Below are 22,645 nucleotides of genomic sequence, written 5' to 3' on the forward strand. Positions count from 1 at the left end.
ATAGAGACACAAAAAACCCTTCAAAAAATCAATGAATCCAGGAGCTGGTTTTTCAAAAGATCAACAAAATTAATAGACCACTAGCAAGACTAATAAAGAAGAAAAGAGAGAATAATCAAATAGATGCAATAAAAAATGACAAAGGGGATATCATCATCAATCCCACAGAAATACAAATTACCATCAGAGAATACTATAAACACCTCTACCAAATAAACTAGAAGATCTAGAAGAAATGGTTAAATTCCTGGACACATACACCCTCCCAAGACTAAACCAGGAAGAAGTTGAATCCCTGAATAGACCAATAACAGGCTCTGAAATTGAGGCAATAATTAATAGCCTACCAACCGAAAAAAGGCCAGGTCCAGACGGATTCACAGCCGAATTCTACCAGAGGTACAAGGAGGAGCTGGTACCATTCCTTCTGAAATTATTCCAATCAATAGAAAAAGAAGGAATCCTCTCTAGCTCACTTTATGAGGCCAGCGTCATCCTGATCCCAAAGCCTGGCAGAGACACAACCAAAAAAGAGAATTTTAAACCAATATACCTGATGAACCTCTATGCAAAAATCCTCAATAAAATACTGGCAAACCAAATCCAGCAACACATCAAAAAGCTTATCCACCATGATGAAGTGGGCTTCATCCCAGGGATGCAAGGCTGATTCAAAATACACAAATCAATAAACATAATCCACCATATAAACAGAACCAAAGACAAAAACCACATGATTATCTCAAATGCAGAAAAGGTCTTTGATAAAATTCAACAGGCTTTCATGCTAAAAACTCTCAGTAAATTAGGTATTGATGGGACGAATCTAAAAATATTAAGAGCTATTTATGACAAACTCACAGCCAATATCATACTGAATGGGCAAAAACTGCAAGCATTCCCTTTGAAAACTGGCACGAGACAGGGATGCCCTCTCTCACCACTCCTATTCAACATAGTGTTGGAAGTTCTGGCCAGGACAATCAGGCAGGAGAAAGAAATAAAGGAATTTATTCTTTTCAATTCAATTAGGAAAAGAGGAAGTCTAATTGTCCCCGTTTGCAGTTGACATGACTGTATATTTATAAAACCCCATCGTCTCAGCCCAAAATCTCCTTAAGCTGATAAGCAACTTCAGCAAAGTCTCAGGATACAAAATCAATGTGCAAAAATCACAAGCATTCTTATACACCAATAACAGACAAACAGAGAGCCAAATCATGAGTGAACTCCCATTCACAATTGCTTCAAAGAGAATAAAATACCTAGGAATCCAACTTAAAAGGGACGTGAAGGACCTCTTCAAGGAGAACTACAAACCACTGCTCAACAAAATAAAAGAGGACATAAACAAATGGAAGAACATTCCATGCTCATGGATAGGAAGAATCAGTATCATGACAATGGCCATACTGCCCAAGTTAATTTATAGATTCAATGCCATCCCCATCAAGCTACCAATGACTTTCTTCACAGAATTGGAAAAAACTACTTTAAAGTTCATATGGAACCAAAAAAGAGCCCACATTGCCAAGACAATCCTAAGCCAAAAGAACAAAGCTGGAGGCATCATGCTACCTGACTTCAAACTATATTACAAGGCTACAGTAACCAAAACAGCATGGTACTGGCACCAAAACACAGATATAGACCAATGGAACAGAACAGAGCCCTCAGAAATAATACCACACATCTACAACCATCTGATCTTTGACAAACCTGACAAAAACAAGCAATAGGGAAAGGATTCCCTATTTAATAAATGGTGCTGGGAAAACTGCCTAGCCATATGTAGAAAGCTGAAACTGGATCCATTCCTTACACCTTATACAAAAATTAATTCAAGATGGATTAAAGACTTAAATGTTAGACCTAAAACCATAAAAACCCTAGAAGAAAACCTAGGCAATACCATTCAGGACATAGGCATGGGCAAGGACTTCATGTCTAAAACACCAAAAGCAATGCCAACAAAAGCCAAAATTGACAAATGGGATCTAATTAAACTAAAGAGCTTCTGCACAGCAAAAGAAACTACCGTCAGAGTGAACAGGCAACCTACAGAATGGGAGAAAATTTTTGCAATCTACTCATCTGACAAAGGGCTAATATCCAGAATCTACAAAGAAATCAAACAAATTTACAAGAAAAAAAATAATGCCATCAACAAGTGGGCGAAGGATATGAACAGACACTTCTCAAAAGAAGACATTTATGCAGCCAACAGACACATGAAAAAAATGCTCGTCATCACTGGCTGTCAGAGAAATGCAAATTAAAACCACAATGAGATACCATCTCACACCAGTTAGAATGGCAATCATTAAAAAGTCAGGGAACCACAGGTGCTGGAGAGGATGTGGAGAAATAGGAACACTTTTACACTGTTGATGGGACTGTAAACTAGTTCAACCATTGTGGAAGTCAGTGTGGCGATTCCTCAGGGATCTAGAACAGAAATACCATTTGACCCAGCCATCCCATTACTGGGTATATACCCAAAGGTTTATAAAGCATGTTTCTATAAAGACACATGCACACGTATGTTTATTGTGGCACTATTCACAATAGCAAAGAGTTGGAACCAACCCAAATGTCCACCAATGATAGACTGGATTAAGAAAATGTGGCACATATATGGCATGGAATACTATGCAGCCATAAAGAAGGATGAGTTCACGTCCTTTTTAGGGACATGGATGAAGTTGGAAACCATCATTCTCAGCAAACTATCGCAAGGACAGAAAACCAAACACCGCTTGTTCTCATTCATAGGTGGGAATTGAACAAGGAGAACACATGGACACAGGAAGGGGAACATCACACCGGAGCCTGTCATGGGGTGGGGGAAGGGAGAAGGGATAGGATTAGGAGATATACCTAATGTAAATGACGAGTTAATGGGTGCAGCACACCAACATGGCACATGTATACATATGTAATAAACCTGCACGTTGTGCACATGTACCCTAGAACTTAAAGTATATTAATAAAAAAAGTAAGATTTATTATCACTAATATGAACAATTAAAATGCTATGTTAAGCTGACCTAACCGAAAATAATGACAATAAAATTATAATGTTGTATTAAATTAGTGATTTAGACTTTACACATCTTAAATGCCTCTGAAATATGATATAATGAAAGACATTATACCTATCAAATTTCTAGCCCAGATATTACACAGAATAGTAAGGGTAAGCTAAGCTTCTGTAGCTTATTCTATCACTTCTATTCATTCATAGAGCTCTTAAAGTACTTTGATTCAGGGACCAAAAACAAAACAAAACCCAGCTAAATCCCTTAATAACACCATTAATGACTGAAAAACATGGCTTGAAAAAAATTCCTTCATTATTTAATCAAAATGAGAGAAATATTGAGATAGACAGGCAAATAACTAAATAGTTGTAGACAAGGCATAAAAAAGTGAATTTTCAATTGTTCTGTAGATTATGAGACATTCAAGAAATTTTATAAGTGATGATTAACATAATTGACAAGTTCCAATTTCTCTGTTTGCAAACAAGCAGCTTGCATTTTGAATTAGAAATGTTGGTATTGAAATAACAGTTTTGACTGTGAAAACCTGCTAATGAAAACTGCTACTTTATGCTCAACGCATAGAAATTGCATAACTGCTGCACTAAATTGATATTTTCATTCCAGAGAACTTCATAGAGATGCCAGAGAATGTAATTCAGAGCTTAGCAATTCTTCTTAAACATTTAGTACTGAATGATGAAAACAGCTGAACAAGATAAGAGAGGAATTTTTTTAGTGAATATATTCAATCAGCACAATGATATATTTTTTAATTTATAATAAAATTTTCAGATATATATTCTCCTAAATATTTAGAATTAATATTATTAGCAGTTCAAGTATAATATTTTTAAAAATAGTCCTGCAATATGCCAAAAATAAAGGGAAACATGGTATATGTAAATATTAGCTTCAAACTTTGATTGGAATAAAAGTGTATACTTTGTCTATGACTACATTATAAAAATTACCTATAGAAATTAGTTGCTACAACACAGGCATTATATTAATACATGTATGAGTATAGGTAGAGATATAGAACTGTGTAACAATATGTAACTCTCTTCTACAGGGTAACACCAACTTTTGTTTTATATATGTGATATCAACAGCTATTAATGTTTTAATTATTATACTATTGCCATCATCAAAATAGGTAACAATATACATTAAACAATCTAATTTTCACAAAAACTCCATAGTTAAAAAAATTAGTATCCCTAATTTACATATAAATAAACTGAGATACAGAGACCTTAAGGATGTTAACCAGGTCACAGAACAAATAATTAATAGACCCAAGGAATAAATTAAGCAGTTTGGATCCAGTAAGGACCCAAGGCAATGACTTGTCACAAAATTCCATTATTTGACAATAGCAAATATAGCCAGGCAAAGAATATACTATGGCTCCCATTTTACCCTTATTTGGTGACTTCTCAGGCAATCATACTTTAAGCGATAAAGTAAAACAAACAAACAAAAAAGGACAGACTTTGCTTATAAGTACAGATTTCCATTTCTAGGTATGATGGATACATAATTATTTTGCTTCAGACCAATATTACCAGGTAGAAAAAGTAAAGACTAATGAAATAAAATATATGAGGAATTTGAGATAATGAGAAATGGGGGGTCAATGTCAAAATGAGAAAGTGACCACAGAGCGGTAAGCTGGTATTCCACTTGCCATCCTTCCCTGCAGCATTTAAGGATGCTTTGTACAAAGCAATAAGGTGAAGACCATGATCACGAGGCAGAAGAGACACTAGATATATAAAATAATTAGCAAAAATAGACTTATGGTTGCTTTTTTTGTAAGGAATTATATACTATTATTAATTTTTGATGACAAATTATAGCTGTATATAATTATGGGGTACAAAGTGGTGTTATAATTTTTAATACAGTTTGGTGTGGTTAAAGCTAATTCACATATTTATCATCTCAAATATTTAAGAATTTTGTGATTAAAAACATTAGAAACGTATTCTCTTAGCAAAATTCATATGTACAGTACTGAGCTAATAGCTATATTCGTCATGCTGTGTAATTGATCTTCTGACTTCTAACAGAAACCATAGAGCCTAGACAACAATAAAATACAGCTTTAAAATGCTAAAATAAACCTGCTGCCAGCATAGGATCATATAGCCAGTGAAAATATCCTTCAAGGCTGAATACTAAATAAAAAATCAAAATATAAAAATTCCAGATGAATAAAAATTGAGATAATTCACTGCCAGTAAACAGAAACTACACAAATATTAAATCAAAGTCTTTACACAGAAAGACAACGATCTGAGAGTGAAACAGAAATGCAGGAAGTAAATAAAGAGCCTAATACTGACTGTAAATAACAAATATAGCAATGTTTAAAACGAATGCATAATTAAAATGCATGGCAAACACAGCAAAAAAGAAAGATGGGACAAATAAAGTTAAAGTATTCCAAGGCCATGGCATTATTTGAGAAGTGGTATTACATTATTATTATTAAAGATTCATATTGTAATTATGTGGCAACTACTGCAATACCCAATCTGCTGGAACACTCAGCATGCCAATAGGGTAGTATTAGGTATGTCTCTTCAATGGGAAGTCTTACAAAATTCAAGGGCAATTTTTAGGACTACTAAATGAATGCTGAGATGTAAGGCAGCACTTCAGAGTGTGGAAACATTTCTATCTTAGAAGCTGTAGGTTCCATATAAGAAGCACTGGGCATAATCCTCGGCCCCCACAACGAAACACCTCTGTATGTCATTCAACATACAAGAAAAATCAAAGCTGTGTCTTCCAACATGATATTTGTAATTCATAAATGGTCCTTTTAATCCAGCTTCCAGGAGCTTATTACTTAGTATGACACTAAAATGCCGTTGTCTTCAGGCTTTTAGGAAAACAGGAACATAGAAGTTAACCCCAGGTCAATTTCCCATGTAGAAAGAAAGTTTTGTTAAAATTATACTCACAGCTATGAAAATAATAGTAACAAGTTGAATATCAAAATAAAACTCATAGAGAAAACATCTCAAAGGGAGAAAAAGGAAGAAGCCAGCGGGACAAACTAAAAACAGATACTAAAAAGGCTGATATAAATCTAAATTAGTAAGTAATCATAATGAACTTAAATAGGCTAAATGCTTATAGAGCAAGTTAGAAAATAACAATGCCCATACCGCTTATTAGAATCACATCTTTAATGTAAGAAAAGAAAGCTAAATGTGGAAAGGTTAAAAAAATGCATACTGTAAATACACCAAGCAAAAGAAAGCAGTACTCAAAAATAGGGACATTACATAATAATAAATGGGTCAGTGATAGGAATTACCAGAAATTTATGAGAATTATAAAAATGTAATTGGTAAATAAAATCTATTAAAATTATGTAATTTTTATTGATAAAAAATATAAAGAAAAATTCAAATCCAAAATTAGAATGAGAATTTTTATATTACTTTCTCAATAATTAATGGAAAAAGCAAACAAAATATATAAACATATGTAGAAGAACTGAAAAAAAATTATTATCAGATTTGACCTGTTTTACATGCAGAAATATCTACAGCTAAAACAAAATTTATTTTTTAAAGTATCTGTGGAAAATTGACTGCATATTGGCCACAAAGCTAGTTGCCAGAAGTTGTAAAATATTAAGATCAATAATAAAAAGAAAATTAAAAAAACCCAAAGCTGAGAATTAACAACATAAATTTTAAATAATATATAGGTGGAAAAATTTATAATAGAAATTATGAGATTTTGAAAATGATGATAATGAAAATATGATAAATTAAAACTTGATTATAGCAAATCTACTAGAAGAATAATGTGTAACCTTAAAAACACACAATAGTAGACAAAGGCTGAAATAAATGATATTTCATGAAGTAAGAAAAGAAGCAACAAATTAAACTCAAAATATAAAAAGAAATCATACGTACTGAAGTTAATAAGATAGAAAAATGTATGTAATATAAATAAAATTAAACCAGATTTCACCTTTTGCAAATATTAATACAATCAATAAACACTTAGCAACTCTGATTTTACAAAGAAAGAGAGGGAGAGGAGGCATAAATTTTTCATATCAGGAATAAAAAAAGCACAATGTATCTTACAAACATCAAAAATTTAATAAAAAATATTAAGAGCATCTTTATAAGAATGAGAAAAATCCTAGAAAAACAAATCTGAAATTGGCATAAAGAGGAAACCTGTGTAAATCTATATCTACTTGTAAAAATAAATTTATAATTAATTAAAAAATATTCCCTAAGAATATCTTAGTCCCGAATGCCTTTACCAATTAGTTATCACAAATACTTAAGGAAGAGATAAGAAAATTCACAAATAGGTTCTTCTATAAAATAAAAATATGTGGAATACTTTCCATTCATTATATGAGAGAAAAAAAACGGCACACAAAATTCACAAGGAAATTACAATAAAAAAATTAGTCTAATTGCTACCATGAATATGTAAGAAAATAATTAACTAAAATATTAACGAAATAATTCCAATGGTATGTGAAAAGAAAAAAATATATCATGACCATGGTGCATTTTTCTCCAATGAAAAATTGGGTTTAACATTCAAAAATTCAATAATTCAAGAAATTAATTGAATATAGAGTAAAACATAAAATAATTTCAATAGATATGGAAAAAGTATAAGCTAAATCCAACACCAGCCAATGATAAATACTTTAAATTTAAAAAGGTATGTCTTTAAACTAAAAATAGGAATATCCATAAAAGTACATACATCAAATTTGATATTTAGTAGTGAAATCTGAAAATATTTTCCATGAGTGAGATGAGGCTTTCCAATATCTTCACTTATACTTTACATTGTCTAGCAAAATATTAGACAGGGTTGTAAGGTAAGAAAAATAACATGTTTAAGTAAGAACTGAAAAGGAACAGATAACTAAGATTACCATCATTTACAGATAACAAGTTTGTGTACTTAGAAAATTCAAAGTACATTACAGATAAACTTTTATAATTAGTAAATTTATCAAGATTCATAGGCACAAGATAAATATGACTATCAGTTTTGCTCATATGTGTGCATGTATGTAAACACGTGTGTTTAGAAATTGTGCAAACATACAATTGAGCAGCTCACTTCTTTTCAAATTTTAAATGTCTTGCATAAAATAAAAATATTGAACTAGTTTCTGGTCCTCTTTGTGTACACATCACTTGAGTACCTGAAGAAAGTTCCCGTAAGAAAATACAGAAATTCATAAATTTTTGTTTCTTAAAATTTCAGAGGTCTTTCTTTTTTAATCCTTGGTACAGTTAGTTTCAAATCTTCCTTCCAGCTCCAAATTTCTGTGACGCGATGATTTAAGGATATCATCTACAAATCTGCATAATTTCATCCTAGCTGGGTGTAGACCTTTACTATTTATTTTCTGCACCCTGTAACACCGCTCCCTTACCTCTTTCAATACTTATGGTCCATGAATATTCCTGGATCATAGAAATAGCCTCCTACTGTTTTCAGATTTACCGAAATATTTTGTTGCTTAAAAATGCATTTAATTAAATGAATGCAGATTGGTTTTTTCCATCGCTTACAATACCTCACGAGGATAAATCTCTTCACTTACTATCAGTCATTTTGCAGTAGTAACTGCAAATGTGCATTGTGCACGTTTTACTGTGTTATTTGTATATAGATACAGAATTTATCCATATTTTATTCCTTTTATCATTCAACTTGTCCTATGTCATCTAATGTATTTTCAATATATATCTTACTGACACTTTTTTCAAAGTTACAGTGTTCTATGTAATAGAGAACTGAAAATTAATATAGAATGTCTTTACAGAAAGATATTATATATATATATATATATGTATACATACATACATATATATTAGAAGTTAAAATGGAATCATCCATAGTTTTGGGTTTTCGTTGCTATTGTTTTTTGTTTTTTTGAGACAGAGTGTCGCTTTTTCACCCAGGCTGGAGTGCAGTGGCATAAACTAGACTCACTGCAACCTCCACCTCCCGGCTCAAGCGATCTTCCTGCCTCAGCTTCCTGAGTACCTGGGACTACAGGTATACACCACCATGCCTAATTTTCAGTTTTCTTTGGTAGAGATGGGGTCTCCCTATGTTGCCCAGGCTGATCTAGAATCCCTGGGCTCAAGCGATCCACCTACCTGGGCCCCCCAAAGTGCTGGGATTACAGACAGGAACCACTGAGACTGGCCCATAGTTTTTAAGCACAGCATAACTAGGTTGTACAAGAGAGTAATGCCATATTGGCAGTGCCTTCAAAGCACCTGGTGTAAAAAAGGAATGATGTTTTTATCCATAAAAGTCATGCTTTTAGAATTTAGAGAAAAACAGATTAGCTGGGAGCGGTGGCTCACGCCTGTAATCCCAGCACTTTGGGAGGCTGAGGCGGGCAGATCACGAGGTCAGGAGATCGAGACCATCCTGGCTAACATGGTGAAAACCCGTCTCTACTAAAGACACAAAAAATTAGCCAGGCGCGGTGGCGGCGCCTGTAGTCCCAGCTACTCGCGAGGCTGTGGCAGGAGAATGGCGTGAACCCGGGAGGCGGAGCTTGCCGTGAGCCGAGGTCACGCCACTGCACTCCAGCCTGGGGGACAGAGCGAGACTCCGTCTCAAAAAAAAAGAAAAAGAAAAAGAAAAAAATAGAGTCATAGAATAATACATTTTTATTTGGCTTTGAGGAAACTGTAATGCTACCTTTCCAGTTTGCAAAGGAAGTGAGAGATCTTTTTCCACCTGATTAAAATATAAAACTTCATTGTGATAGAAGAAAATGCAAACATTAACTGAGACTGAGAGGATGTGGCTCCACTGTTGTGTTTGTGACCTGGGACCATCTTTACACTTGTGAAGGCCTTTGTCACTAATATATATTAAGGACTCTCACCTTGAACTCAGAGAAGATTTTATTATTTATAGGGATGTTTAGATAAAGTGAACTTCTAATCTGTTATTTCAAAGTCACTTCACCTCCAAGAATGCAAGTTTTCACATGTGCGGAGTAAGGGGCTCCGATATTCCTCTCAACTCGAATTCTCTGTAAGTCTTTGTGCATAAATAATTATAATTAAAGCATTTTAGGATGTGACCATGGCAGAATTCAAGCAATTCAAAGAGGGAGGTGCTGATTTCTGAATGGGAGGATAATTTCAGAATACAGATCTTAAAGGACTCAGAACTATTGTCTATGCAGGAATATTCTAAACATAAGCGATGCAGCATCACAAATTTTGATTTAAAAAGTATGTGGATTTAGGAAAGCATTCAAAATTATCTTCAATGGGTAAATCTAATGGGGCAAATATGTAGTGACATTAAGAACACTAAAGATATTGGATATAAACCATTAAATACTAGGAGGAAACTGTAGGCTTTGATAGAGGAAGATCTAATAAATAAAATAAACGTATGTGAAAAGGAAATGTGTAAACTTTTTCCAGCAGTTATCTCAATGTTTGGTTAGAACCTGCTTATTCAGGCAGCACACAATGAATGGATAAGGCAATAAATATTCACACTTGTCATTTATAAGATATAGCCTTGTAAACTGAGTTTATATGAGCATGTAAATATTTTCTTAATAATTTTCTAATCATTACATTGCCTAAATGAGTGGCAAGAACATACTAGGTATTTAATCAATATCTTTTATCATGTTATTAATGATGATCATAGTATATGTGTACATAGATGGGAAGAAATGATTGCCAATATTAAAGAGGAGGAAATACATTTTACTTTTTTACTGAGTGTTCTTTTTAACATTTATTTTATATATATTTTTAATGGACAGATAAAATTGTATGTATTTACTATGTACAGGATATTGTTATGAAGTATATGCACATTGTGGAATGTATAAAATTGTATATATTTATCATTTACATATTTTGAAACATGTACACATTGCCAAATGACTAAATTGAGCTTATTAACATATATATTGCCTCGCATACTTATTATTGTTTTGTTCACATAATAAGAGAACTTAAAATCTACTCTCTTAGCAATTTTTAAGAATACAATGGTGTTATTAACTATAGTCATCATGTTGTACAATAGATCTTTTGAATGTATTCGTCTTATCTAACTTAACTTTTGTATTCTTTAACCAACGTCTCTCCCATGGCCCCAGCATCTGGTAGCCACCCTAGTACTCTCTACATTTATGAGTTCAACTATTTTAGATTCGACGTATAAGTGTGATCTTATCCATTTCCTTTAGAACATCTGAAAAACAACTGCATTTATGCAATTTTCCTCAAAAGTAGAAGCAAGGAACAAAAATAAAAATTTACAAATGGGGGCCAAGCATGGTGGTTCACACACAAAATCCCAGCACTTACATAATCCCAGCACTTTGGGAGGCCGAGGTGGGTGAATCACTTGTGGTCAGGAGTTTGAGACCAGCCTGGCCAACATAGTGAAACCATGTCTCTACTAAACATACAAAAAATTAGCCAGGCATGGTGCCACATGCCTATGATCCCAGCTACTCAGGAGGCTGAGTCAGGAGAATCGCTGAACCCGGGAGGCAAAGGTTGCAGTGAGCTGAGATCACGCCATTGCACTCTAGCCTAGGTGACAAAGTGAGACTCCGTCTCAAAAATAAATAAATTAATTAGTTAATTTACAAATGGGACCTAGTTAAACTAAAGTGCTTCTGCACAGCAAAAGATATTATCAACAGAGTCAACAGATAACCTACAGAATAAGAGAAAATATTTGCAAACTGTGCATCTAACAAAGGTCTAATAACCAAAATCTATAAGTAATTTAAACATATCAACAAGAAAAAAACAAAGTAGCCCCATTAAAATAGGCAAAGGAAATAAACTTACTCTTCTCCAAAGAAGACATACAAGCAGTCAACAAAATTATAAAAAAAATGCTTGTCATCAGTAATCTTCAGAGAAATGCAAATCAAAACCACAGTAAGATACCTTCTCACACCAGTCAGAACGGCTATTACTAAAAAGTCAGAAAATAATAGCTGCTGGTGAGGCTACAGAGAAAAGGGAACTCTTGTACACTGTTGGTGGGAATGTCAATTAGTTCAGTCACTGTGGAAAGCAGTTTGGAGATTTCCCAAATAACTTAAAACAGAGCTGCCATTCAACACAGCAATCCCATGACTAGGTATTTGCCCAAAGGAAAATAAATTCTTTTACTGAAACATATGCATCTGTATGTTCATTGCAATAGTATTCATAATAACAAAGACATGCAATCAATATAGGTGCCTATCAATGGTGGATTGGATAAATAAAATATTATACATATACACCATCAAATACTATACAGCCATAATACAATATGAAATCATGTCCTTTGCAGCAACATGGATGCAGCTAGAGATCACTATTCTAAGCGAATTGACACAGGAACAGAAAACCAAATACTGCAGGTTTTCACTTATAAGTGCAATCTAAACATTGAATATACATGGGCATAAAGATGAAAACAATAGACACTGGAGACTACTAGATGGAGGAGGAGGAAGAAAGGAGGTAGAGGCTCTAAAAACTACCTATTGGGTACTATGCTATTGGGTACTATGCTCACTACTTGGATGACAGTGTCCAAACCTCAGCATCATGCAATATACTCCTGTAACAGATCTGCAGGGGTACCCTGTAAATCTAAAATAAAATGTGAAGGAAAAAAAAAAGTAGAAGCAAGAATCTGTACATCATTACATCCCAAGCAACGATGCAAAAGTAATAAAATAACTTTTATAAAAATTATCTATGATTAGTAACTGATTTTTTGCAAAATTTATTTCACATCTATGGCAACAATCAATTCAATAAATGTCATTGAAGTATATTTAATGGCATATTTAAACTTCAAAATGATCTGTTTTAATACAGTATGAAAAATATTAAAATCACCTTCAATAGATACGTTAAAATGCTCATTATCAAAATAGCAGCTATTTAAAATATCCAAACTAATAGCAATTAATTTCTTAAGAAAAATATTTTTGTAGTTTTAAATTCATGATTATGCTTAAATATGCAATTATCTTATTTTTATTCAAATGCATGTTAGCACAAAACAAAAAAATGCAAATTAAGTTATCTTAAAAAAATACAGCACTTAATTTTATTAAATTACATCAAAACAGCCATTGTGTATATAGTCGCAGTTACTTTAGTTTGATCTCAATTGAATTTTACTTCCATAGTGCTACACAATATACCAGAAGTCAAACATAGTGGACATGGCACCATGCAATCAGACACTATTCCTACTATTCATAAAGTCAACTGTGTTCTGCTTCAGTGGTGCAGTGAATGAATTGTAATTGAGTGTATCTCAACATAAATTTTGAAATGGCTTGCTATATGCCTTCTATTAAAACTTGCAAGAATTAAAAATTCATTAGATGCCAAGTAAGTTACTGTAAATTTTCTTAAACCTCTCAAGTATTTTATCTAGTTTATATTCATTCACTTTGATTTATACAAATTATTAGTGTGAGAATTAATGAGTCATCCTATCCTATGTAAGATTTTATCTTTCTTCATTCTATTATTTATTTATGATTAAAATGTTACATTCTGAAATATGAGAAATGTTACTGGCAGTGTGGGTTTTGATGTATACATCTTATTAGGCCAAGAAGATGTCAAAGCGTTTTATTGCTCTGCCAAGAGAGTGAAAGACATAAAAAGACAAAATGTGAGCAAATGAATGAAAGGAAACTATCTTGGTGTCTCTTTAAGAATTAATTTATATTTTGTCTTTATTCCTTTTAGTAGTTTAAATGTTTGACCTTAGAATAATCACATGATTTTTGTACTAAGATGGAGTTTTGATTTTTATAATAGACTTGTTTTTTTAATTTGTAAACAGCCAAATATCTATTTTCTCCTGTCTATCTACCTAATAATACAAATGAACATCACTTTGTGCCTAGTTGTAAACCTAAAAACATGTTATATTAGTTTTGTTTTATTTAAGGCACTTTTTAACTCTATGTTGATTTTTTTTAGGACACAAATATTCCTAGTCTAATACTCATGTATAAACCTGAACTATTTCCTTGGAGACAACAAAAATTAGATGAAATCTCATTCATTAATTTAAAATTATGATTTAATTATTTATTTTACTTATATTTTTACCTTCCAATAATCTAAAATGTAGAATTTAAAATTATAATAATTTATTAATTTGCTTTTACTGTTTGTGATTAATATTTGAGGTGACACCATCATTTTATGCTTATGTTTATGCTGTTTCACCATTTAACCAGTCTTGACTACTAATGTATAAATGTTTAAATATGTATTTTCTTTCTCTGATTTTCCACAGGCAATTCAAATTCCATTTGTCCAGATCTGAACATTTAATCCCTTTCAAGAATCTTGGTATTCTGTGATCCATGTCTTAGCAAAAGGCACTACCTTCAACTCAATTTTACAAATCAGAAACCTGACATCATCTTTGATACCTCATTTACATCTAACTTCCATGGCTATTCAAATAACAATCCTATGAACTTCATATCTAAGTATTTCTTTAATTCATGGAGTTTTCTTTAACTTGATTGCCACCATCCTAGTCCATGTAACCATTATCTCTACATCGTTTATTTGTAAAAAATCCATAACCCATTTCCAAGCACTATTCTAAAGTCATTTAAATTCATTTTTATCCTGAGTTAAAATAACCTTTAAAAAATAACTTATTATATTATTTCTAAGCTCAACAACTTTTATGTCTGACACTGCCCTTTGTGTGGGGATCAACACACAAAATCCTGGATCCATATAAGCAATCTGCATCTTTCTCCTGAAATGGCATGATTAACTCGCCCCTCTGCAGCCCAGCCACATAAGCACCCTTCCTTTGCTAACACAGTCTGTGTGCCTTTTTGTCTCTGGGCCTTTGCAGGTCATGTTTTCACTGCCTAAAATTCTGTCTACTAAGTTGACTGTTAATTCTTAGTCAACCATAGCTACCAAGGCTTATTGATGATAACAGGAACCTCTTTAGCTATCTACATCAAGAAGGGATTGTATCAGCAAAAGTGGTTCGGAAGATGGGAGTTTTAGAATATTGGGTGGGCATGAAGGAAAACCTCCCAAAACAAAACAGAATCAATGAATCAGGGATAGTACTACCTCTGAGAAACTATCTGAAAAGGGGAGCATGAGTTGCTCCTTAGGAATTATTTATTAGTTTAGTTCTTAAACTAGTTAGGTGTCAATAATCCGGAATCAAGACATTGCAATCACACAAATGACTTTTGACTCTCAAGAGCTGAAGAATGGAAAATAAAAGACCTTTCAAATCTCATGTGATTCCATTTAACTGGTAGAACTAAATTTGCATTTAAAATTATTCTAATAAAGTCTGTGAAGCTGGCTCTCCATAAGGATGATGGAATGTTGGCTGCACAACCAATCCACAGTTTCCATCGAGTCACCTTCCAGAGATTAACCTAAGTCACTCATAATTACCAAGTATTTCATTGCCTCACTAGAATCGACAGACTGTAAATTTCACATAGGCAGGAGCCAGATCTCCTTTGTTCCTTGCTACATCCACAGCACCAAGTAACCCACTTTGCATATGGCAAATACTCCATAAATATTTTATTGAATTAATCACCATGAGAATATAAACTATTAGGCACTGTATTCATTTTTTCATGGAAACAAATAATTTTCTCAAGTATCAAAATAAAATAAAGAACTTTGATAATGCCAACTCAGTAAAGTAAGGGGAATTATTAATACATTGTGGTATTTTTTATAGAACACTAAATTGTTTTATTTTAATCTGTCTAGTTTAGCATTGAAAATTAACCAGAAACAAGCCTCAGAAAAAAAAAAAAAATTCTAAATAAAATTAGTAGTTTCTCCATATGTTCTTGTAATAGTCCATTCACATGCTGCTAATAAAGACATACCTGAAACTGGGTAATTTATAAAACAAATAAGTTTAATGGACTCACAGTTTCACATGGCTGAGGAGGCCTCAAAATCATGGCAGAAGGTGAAGGAAGAGCAAAGTCACTTCTTACATGGTGGCAGGCAAGAGAGCATGTGCAGGGGAACTCCCCTTTATAAAACAATCACATCTTGTGAGACTTACTCCCTATCACAAGAACAACATGGAAAAAAAAAAACTTCAACAATGATTCAATCATCTCCCACCAGATCCCTCTTACGACATGTAGGGATTATTAAAATTCAAGGTGAGATTTGGCTGGGGACACAAAGCCAAACCATATAATTCTGCTGCTGGTCCCTCCCAAATCTCTTGTCCTCACATTTCAAAACCAATAATGCCTTCCCAACAAACCTGCAAAGTCTTAACTCATTTCAGCATTAACTCAAAATTCCACAGTCCAAAGTTTCATCTGAGACAAGGCAAATCCCTTCTGCCTATGAGCCTATAAAATTAAAAGCAAGTTAGTTACCTCCTAGACACAATGGGAGTACAGGCATTGGGTAAATACAACTGTTCCAAACAGGAGAAACTGGCCAACATGTAGGGGCTACAGGCCCCATGCAACTCCAAATCCAACAAGGCAGTCAAATATAAAAGCTCCGAAATGATCTCCTTTGACTCCCTGTCTCATATCCAGGACATGTTGATGCAAGAGGTGGACTCCCATACCCTTGGACTGCTCCGCCCTTGTAGCTTTGCAGGGTACAGCCTACCTCCTGGCTGCTTTCACTGGCTGGCATTGAGTGTACGCAGCTTTTCCAGATGTGGGGCGCAAGCTGTCAATAGATCTACCATTCTGTGGTCTGAAGGATGGTGGCACTCTTCTCATAGCTCCACTAGGCAGTGAATCGGTGGGGACTCTGTGTGGGGGCTCACACCTCACATTTCCCTTCTGCATTGCCCTAGCAGAGGTTCTCTATGAGGGCTCTGCCCCTGCAACATACCTCTGCCTGGACATCCAAGCATTTTCTTACATCCTCTGAAATCTAGGGGGAGGTTCTCAAACCTCAATTCTTGACTTCTGTGCACCTGCAGGCTCATCACCATGTGGAAGCTCCCAATGCTTGAGACTTGCAGCCTCTGAAGTGAAGGCACAAGCTGTACCTTGGCCCCTTTTAGCCTGGAGTGGCTGGGATGCAGGGCACCAACTGGCTGGGATGCAGGGCACCAAGTCCCTATACTGTACACAGCAGACCCTGGCCCAGGAAACAATTTTTCCCTCCTAGGCGTCCAGGCATGTGATGGGACAGGCTGCCATGAAGGTCTCTGACATGCCCTGGAGACATTTTCCCCACTGCCTTGATGATTAGCATTTGGATCCTTGTTACTTATTTATACAAATTTTTGTAGCACGCTTGAATATCTCCCCAGAAAACGGGATTTTCTTTTCTACTGCATTGTCAGGGGCAAATTTTTCAAACTTTTATGCTCTGCTTCCTCCTGAACACTTTGCTGCTTAGAAATTTGTTCCACCCTAAATCATCTCTCTCAAGTTCAAAATTCCCAAGATCTATAGGCAGGAGCAAAATGCCACCAGTCTCTTTGCATAGTGAGAGTGACTTTTACTCCACTCCCCAACAAGTTTCTCATCTCCATCTGAGACTACCTCAACCTGGACTTCATTGTCCATATTCCTATCAGCATTTTGGCCAAAGTCATTCAGCAAGTCTCTAGGAAGTTCCAAACTTTTCCACATTTTCCTATCTTCTGAGCCCTCCAAACTGTTCCAACCTCTGCCTGTTACCCAGTTCCAAAGTTATTTCCACGTTTTCAGGTACCTTTACAGCAATGCCCCACTCTACTGGTACCAATTTAGTGTATTAATCCATTCTCATGCTGCTAAAAAGACATACCCAAGGCTGAGTTATTTATTTATTATTTATTATTTTTATTTTGAGTTCCAGGGTACATGTGCAGGATGTGCAGGTTTGTTACATAGGTTAACATGTGCCACGGAGGTTTGCTGCACTTATCAACCCATCACCTAGGTATTAAGCCCAGCATGCATTAGGTATTTTTTCTAATGCTCTCTCTCCCCAACCCTACCCCTTGACAGGCCCCACTGAGTTGTTCCCCTCCCTGTGTCCATGTGTTCTTATTGTTCACCTCCCACTTATAAGTGAGAACATGCACTGTTTGTTTTTCTCTTCCTGTGTTAGTTTGCTGACGATAATGGCTTCCAGCTTCATCCATGTCCCTGCAATCAACATGATCTTTTTTCCTTTTTATGGCTGCATAGTATTCCATGGTATATATGTACCACATTTCTTTATCTAGTCTATCATTGATGTGCATTTGGGTTAATTCCATGTCTTTGCTATTGTGAATAGTGCTGCAATAAACATATGTGTACATGTAAGGAAAAAAGTTTAATAAACTCACAGTTCTACATGGCTGAGGATGCCTCAAAATCATGGCAGAATGTGAATGAAAAGGAAAATCATATCTTACATGGCATCTGACAAGAGGGCATGTGCAGGGGAGCTCCACTTTATAAAACCATCAGATCTCATGAGGCTTATTCACTATGACAAGAAGAGCACAAGAAAGACCAAACCCCATGATTCAATTACCTCCCACCAGGTTCCTCCCCCAACACATGGGGATTATTATAATTCAAGGTGAGATTTGGGTGAGGACACATAGCCAAACCATATCAATCTTAAACATCTTCTTAATATTAAATAAAAGAAAGAAAAGAAAAGAAAAAAAATCAGGATTATTAATGAAAATATGTAGGCACAAAATCTTAATATCAACATTTTAAAAATTTGAATTTTACCTACATAGAATTGTATCTACATGCATAAATTAGCATGCAAATGAAAAAAGCCTGAATCATGTTGAAAATATGTCATATGGTAGCTTTTGAAATGGATTCTTCAGTTACTTTTAGAAACTATTAATTTTTTTCTTCAATTACTTTTCAAACATAATGTATAAAGCAAATAGAAAATAATCAAACAGAGAATCCTAATTAAAACACAGAAATGTAAAGCAGAAAAAAGAGGGAGTATTGCATAATTTACTGACCCCTTCTTTCCCTGAATTTGAATTTGCCTATGTCTTACCAAATATTTCATTACATTGTATAGTAGAACTAATTTTAGCATAGAGAATTTCAGGAAGGCCACTGTCCACTATTTAGATTTCACATGCTTTTTCAGTGTTGAAAGGTAGATAAGCATTTGTTTGAGGAGCAATCACTGAAATTTCATTTAAATTGAGATTGTGGTAGGTTTGTATGCTATAAACCTCATTTATTATCACATTTGACACTCATGAAACTCTCTAAATTAGATACCTCAATTTATATTTTCGGGGAACATAAATAATGAGCCAGCTAAATGTCACTCAATAAGGACCTTTAGAACAATCCTTTAAAGACAGGTTGGGACGTTCCTCTCCACTCTACCAATGAATTTTCTATGAATATAATTTACTTTAAGGATCTAATGCAACATAAGTTATGAGGATAGACTGCTGTAAGAAAATTCAAAATCTACAGTTAACTAATAATATGACATTTGGTGGGCTAAACTGCAGAATTTGGAAATAGATATTGTCAAACAGTGCCACAGGCTAATGCCCAGATTGAGTTTTAGGACATATGGGGGGTGAGTTGGATCCAGTCTCCTCTCCTTTCTAGCAATTCCTGGTCAAAGTTACCGTCTCACATACAAATAAAAATGTTGAAATGAGTAAATAAATGAAAATTGTTTCATGAGGAAAAAAAGAGGATTAATGGAAGCAGCAAGATATTAAACTTTGACATTAAAGAGAATGCAATACTTTGACCAGTTAGCCTGATACTTATTGTCGAGGAAATTTAATTCCAGACCAGGTATATCTGCAAAGGTTTACCTTATGCATTTTAGCAAAAGCTTTGGACATACAATTCATTTTTTAAAAGACTTAAATGTGAGTAGTATGAATGAAAAATCTAGCTTGACTTAAGACTCTAGAATGTGAGCCCTCTTTTAAGAATCTTCTAAATTGAAATAAAACATTTTCCTGATTTAGCCGCCAAATCCAATGCCAATCAAATAAATGAAAGTATTATGGAGAAAATGTGTCCCAAAAGTAGAGGTTATTTCTAAGCATGAGTGTGGTCTAATTTTATTTTTTAGGTCTCTAGGTAGAGTTTGTTGTGCTTGTAGTTTTTATTAGAACCCAACTGCATTCAGCAAACAATCCAATAACCCCGTTGTAATTATATTACTCAAGGCTTTTGAGATTCAAGTCCTTAAAAGTCGTGGTCCTTACATGTCCCGAGGAAGGACCTTTATCTCGGGCCCGTGAAGTGTTTTTCACTAGACTTTTGTTATTAAAGGCTTGCAACCATATAAGTATAGGAAAAATAAATACATATTATATTGCAAATCCCTAGAGAGCACAGTGCATAGAAAATGATCTTTTCATATCCTCCTCTTCTGGCTTGAGATAAATATAACGTAATTGGGAAATGGCAGTTTCAGTAAAAGAGATTTAATTTGTGATTTTGCATTTTCAATTTTTTACCTATATATAATTTTTAAATAAATTTCAGATTAGACATATAGTACGAAAGAGTTAGAAAAGTTAAAGACTTTAAGCAGGGTCTACTCTAACCCATCCTCATCCAATAACATAGAGCTAAATACAAAATGTCCATAAACATTGTACCCTAGTTGATAATTCTGAAATTATTTGTATACTAGAGTTGAGCAAACAAATAAGTAAATTGTAGAAAATAGAAACTAGGTGACTATGGTAAGAGGTAGAAGTCACAAATAATGAGGGAGAAAGCTAAAATAAACCCTGGAAGAGAGAGAGAGAGAGGTACAGATGGATACTTAAAGAAATGTTTCTGTACATTTATTTGCATACATACATTTAGTATACATACATGTATGTCCTAGCTCTGTGTGCTAAGATGGCCTAGAAACAATGAAATTTCAGTAGAAATTATCACAGCTAACACCCCATATATCTTGGTTTCTAAATACTATTCTCTGATAAACTGATACAGAAGATTCTTGGAGAAATGACTGAGTCTGAAGCTAGGACAGAAAATACAAGCTCATCCTGGAATGTACTGCAGTAATAGGAAGAAAGGAAATGTCAACTTTGAGGCAAGATCTACTGATGAGTGTTAAAACGAGTGAGCAAAACTTTAAAGAGAATAAGATATTCGTATAGTCTCAAGGGATCTTGCTCAAAATATTTAATAATTACTCTGGTGGTTTTAAAATATCTCCACAAATTATTTAATATTCTTCCCTCAAGGAGGTGGAGGAGCTTAATCCTTCCTCCTTAAGTGGTGGCTGGATTTAGTGGTTTGCTTCTTTAATAAATAAAATATGGGAAGGGACAAATCAAAACTTTATAGGAAAGAACCAGGAAAATACCACCTTACCCAAGTGATTAAGGCTAAAATCACCAGTAACATTCATGTTACTATCACGAAACTCTCCCCTTATATAATGTAAGAAAAGAAAGCACTTCATCTCTGTCATTCTTACCCCAAAACCATAACCACATTTTTTAAGAAAGCATTAGAGAAATTCAACTGAAATATATTTTACTATACTGGTAGGCATAAAAAATGAATTCCAAGATAAAAAAGGAAAACAAAAATGGAAACAAGCCAAACCAAAACAAGAGCAAGGAAAGACTGAGAAAGTATCACGAATTAAAGGAGACTAAGAAGACGTGATGGCTGAGTGAATCATGATATCCTGTGCTGAATCCTAGATCAGCAAAAAAAGAAATTTGTGATCAAACTTGTTGAATACAAAAAGAAATTTGTAATTAATACATTTTACTAAAGTTAATTTCTGACTTTTGATAAACACACCAGATTATGTGAGCTGTTAAACTTAGGAATAGCTAGAAGCAGAGCACATGGGAACTCTGTACTATCTTTGCAACTCTTCAGTGAATCAAAAGTCCTACCGAAATAAAAGGTGAAAAATATTCTTTTTATCACTAATTGTGAGCTCATGCTCAGCTTATGTCTTTTGTTTTCTGTTTTAATTATTTTATATTGTTTCCATTTTTCTAGGATATAACTGCATTTGACAAACTATTTCTTTATGTTTCTTTATAAGACTTCTGACTTTAAAAAAATTGACTGACAAAGTTCAAAAAAACTTATTCCCTGATCATTTCTTTATGTTGCCAATGTCACTCACATCCAAGATCTCTGACCTGCAATTCTTCTAACTAAATTTTTACAGCATTGACTGTCATTCAAAGAAATATAAATCTCATCCTCTGGGAGTTACATGTGCTTTACGGAGAGCATTGCTATATTTCAAATGATTCTGTTTGCTTTTTGATTCAGCAGATAAGTAAGTACATGAAAAAATAGCCTGAAATTCAGGCTAAGATAATGTATGTACTTTATTGATATCAGTCCCACTTATAAACCCATCATGTAGTGTTTATTGTTTTTAGAGCAGTAGACATATATACAGCAGAACTGAACAAGTAAAAGTGGCCATCCTATCCTCAAATAAATTACAGAATTAGCACATAAGGATCATTGCAACTTTCAGACATGAGTTTATGTATCCTGGAACATACTGATTTCCAAG

Source organism: Nomascus leucogenys, chromosome 22a (genome assembly GCF_006542625.1).
Source record: "Nomascus leucogenys isolate Asia chromosome 22a, Asia_NLE_v1, whole genome shotgun sequence".
Taxonomy (NCBI): Eukaryota; Metazoa; Chordata; class Mammalia; order Primates; family Hylobatidae; genus Nomascus; species Nomascus leucogenys.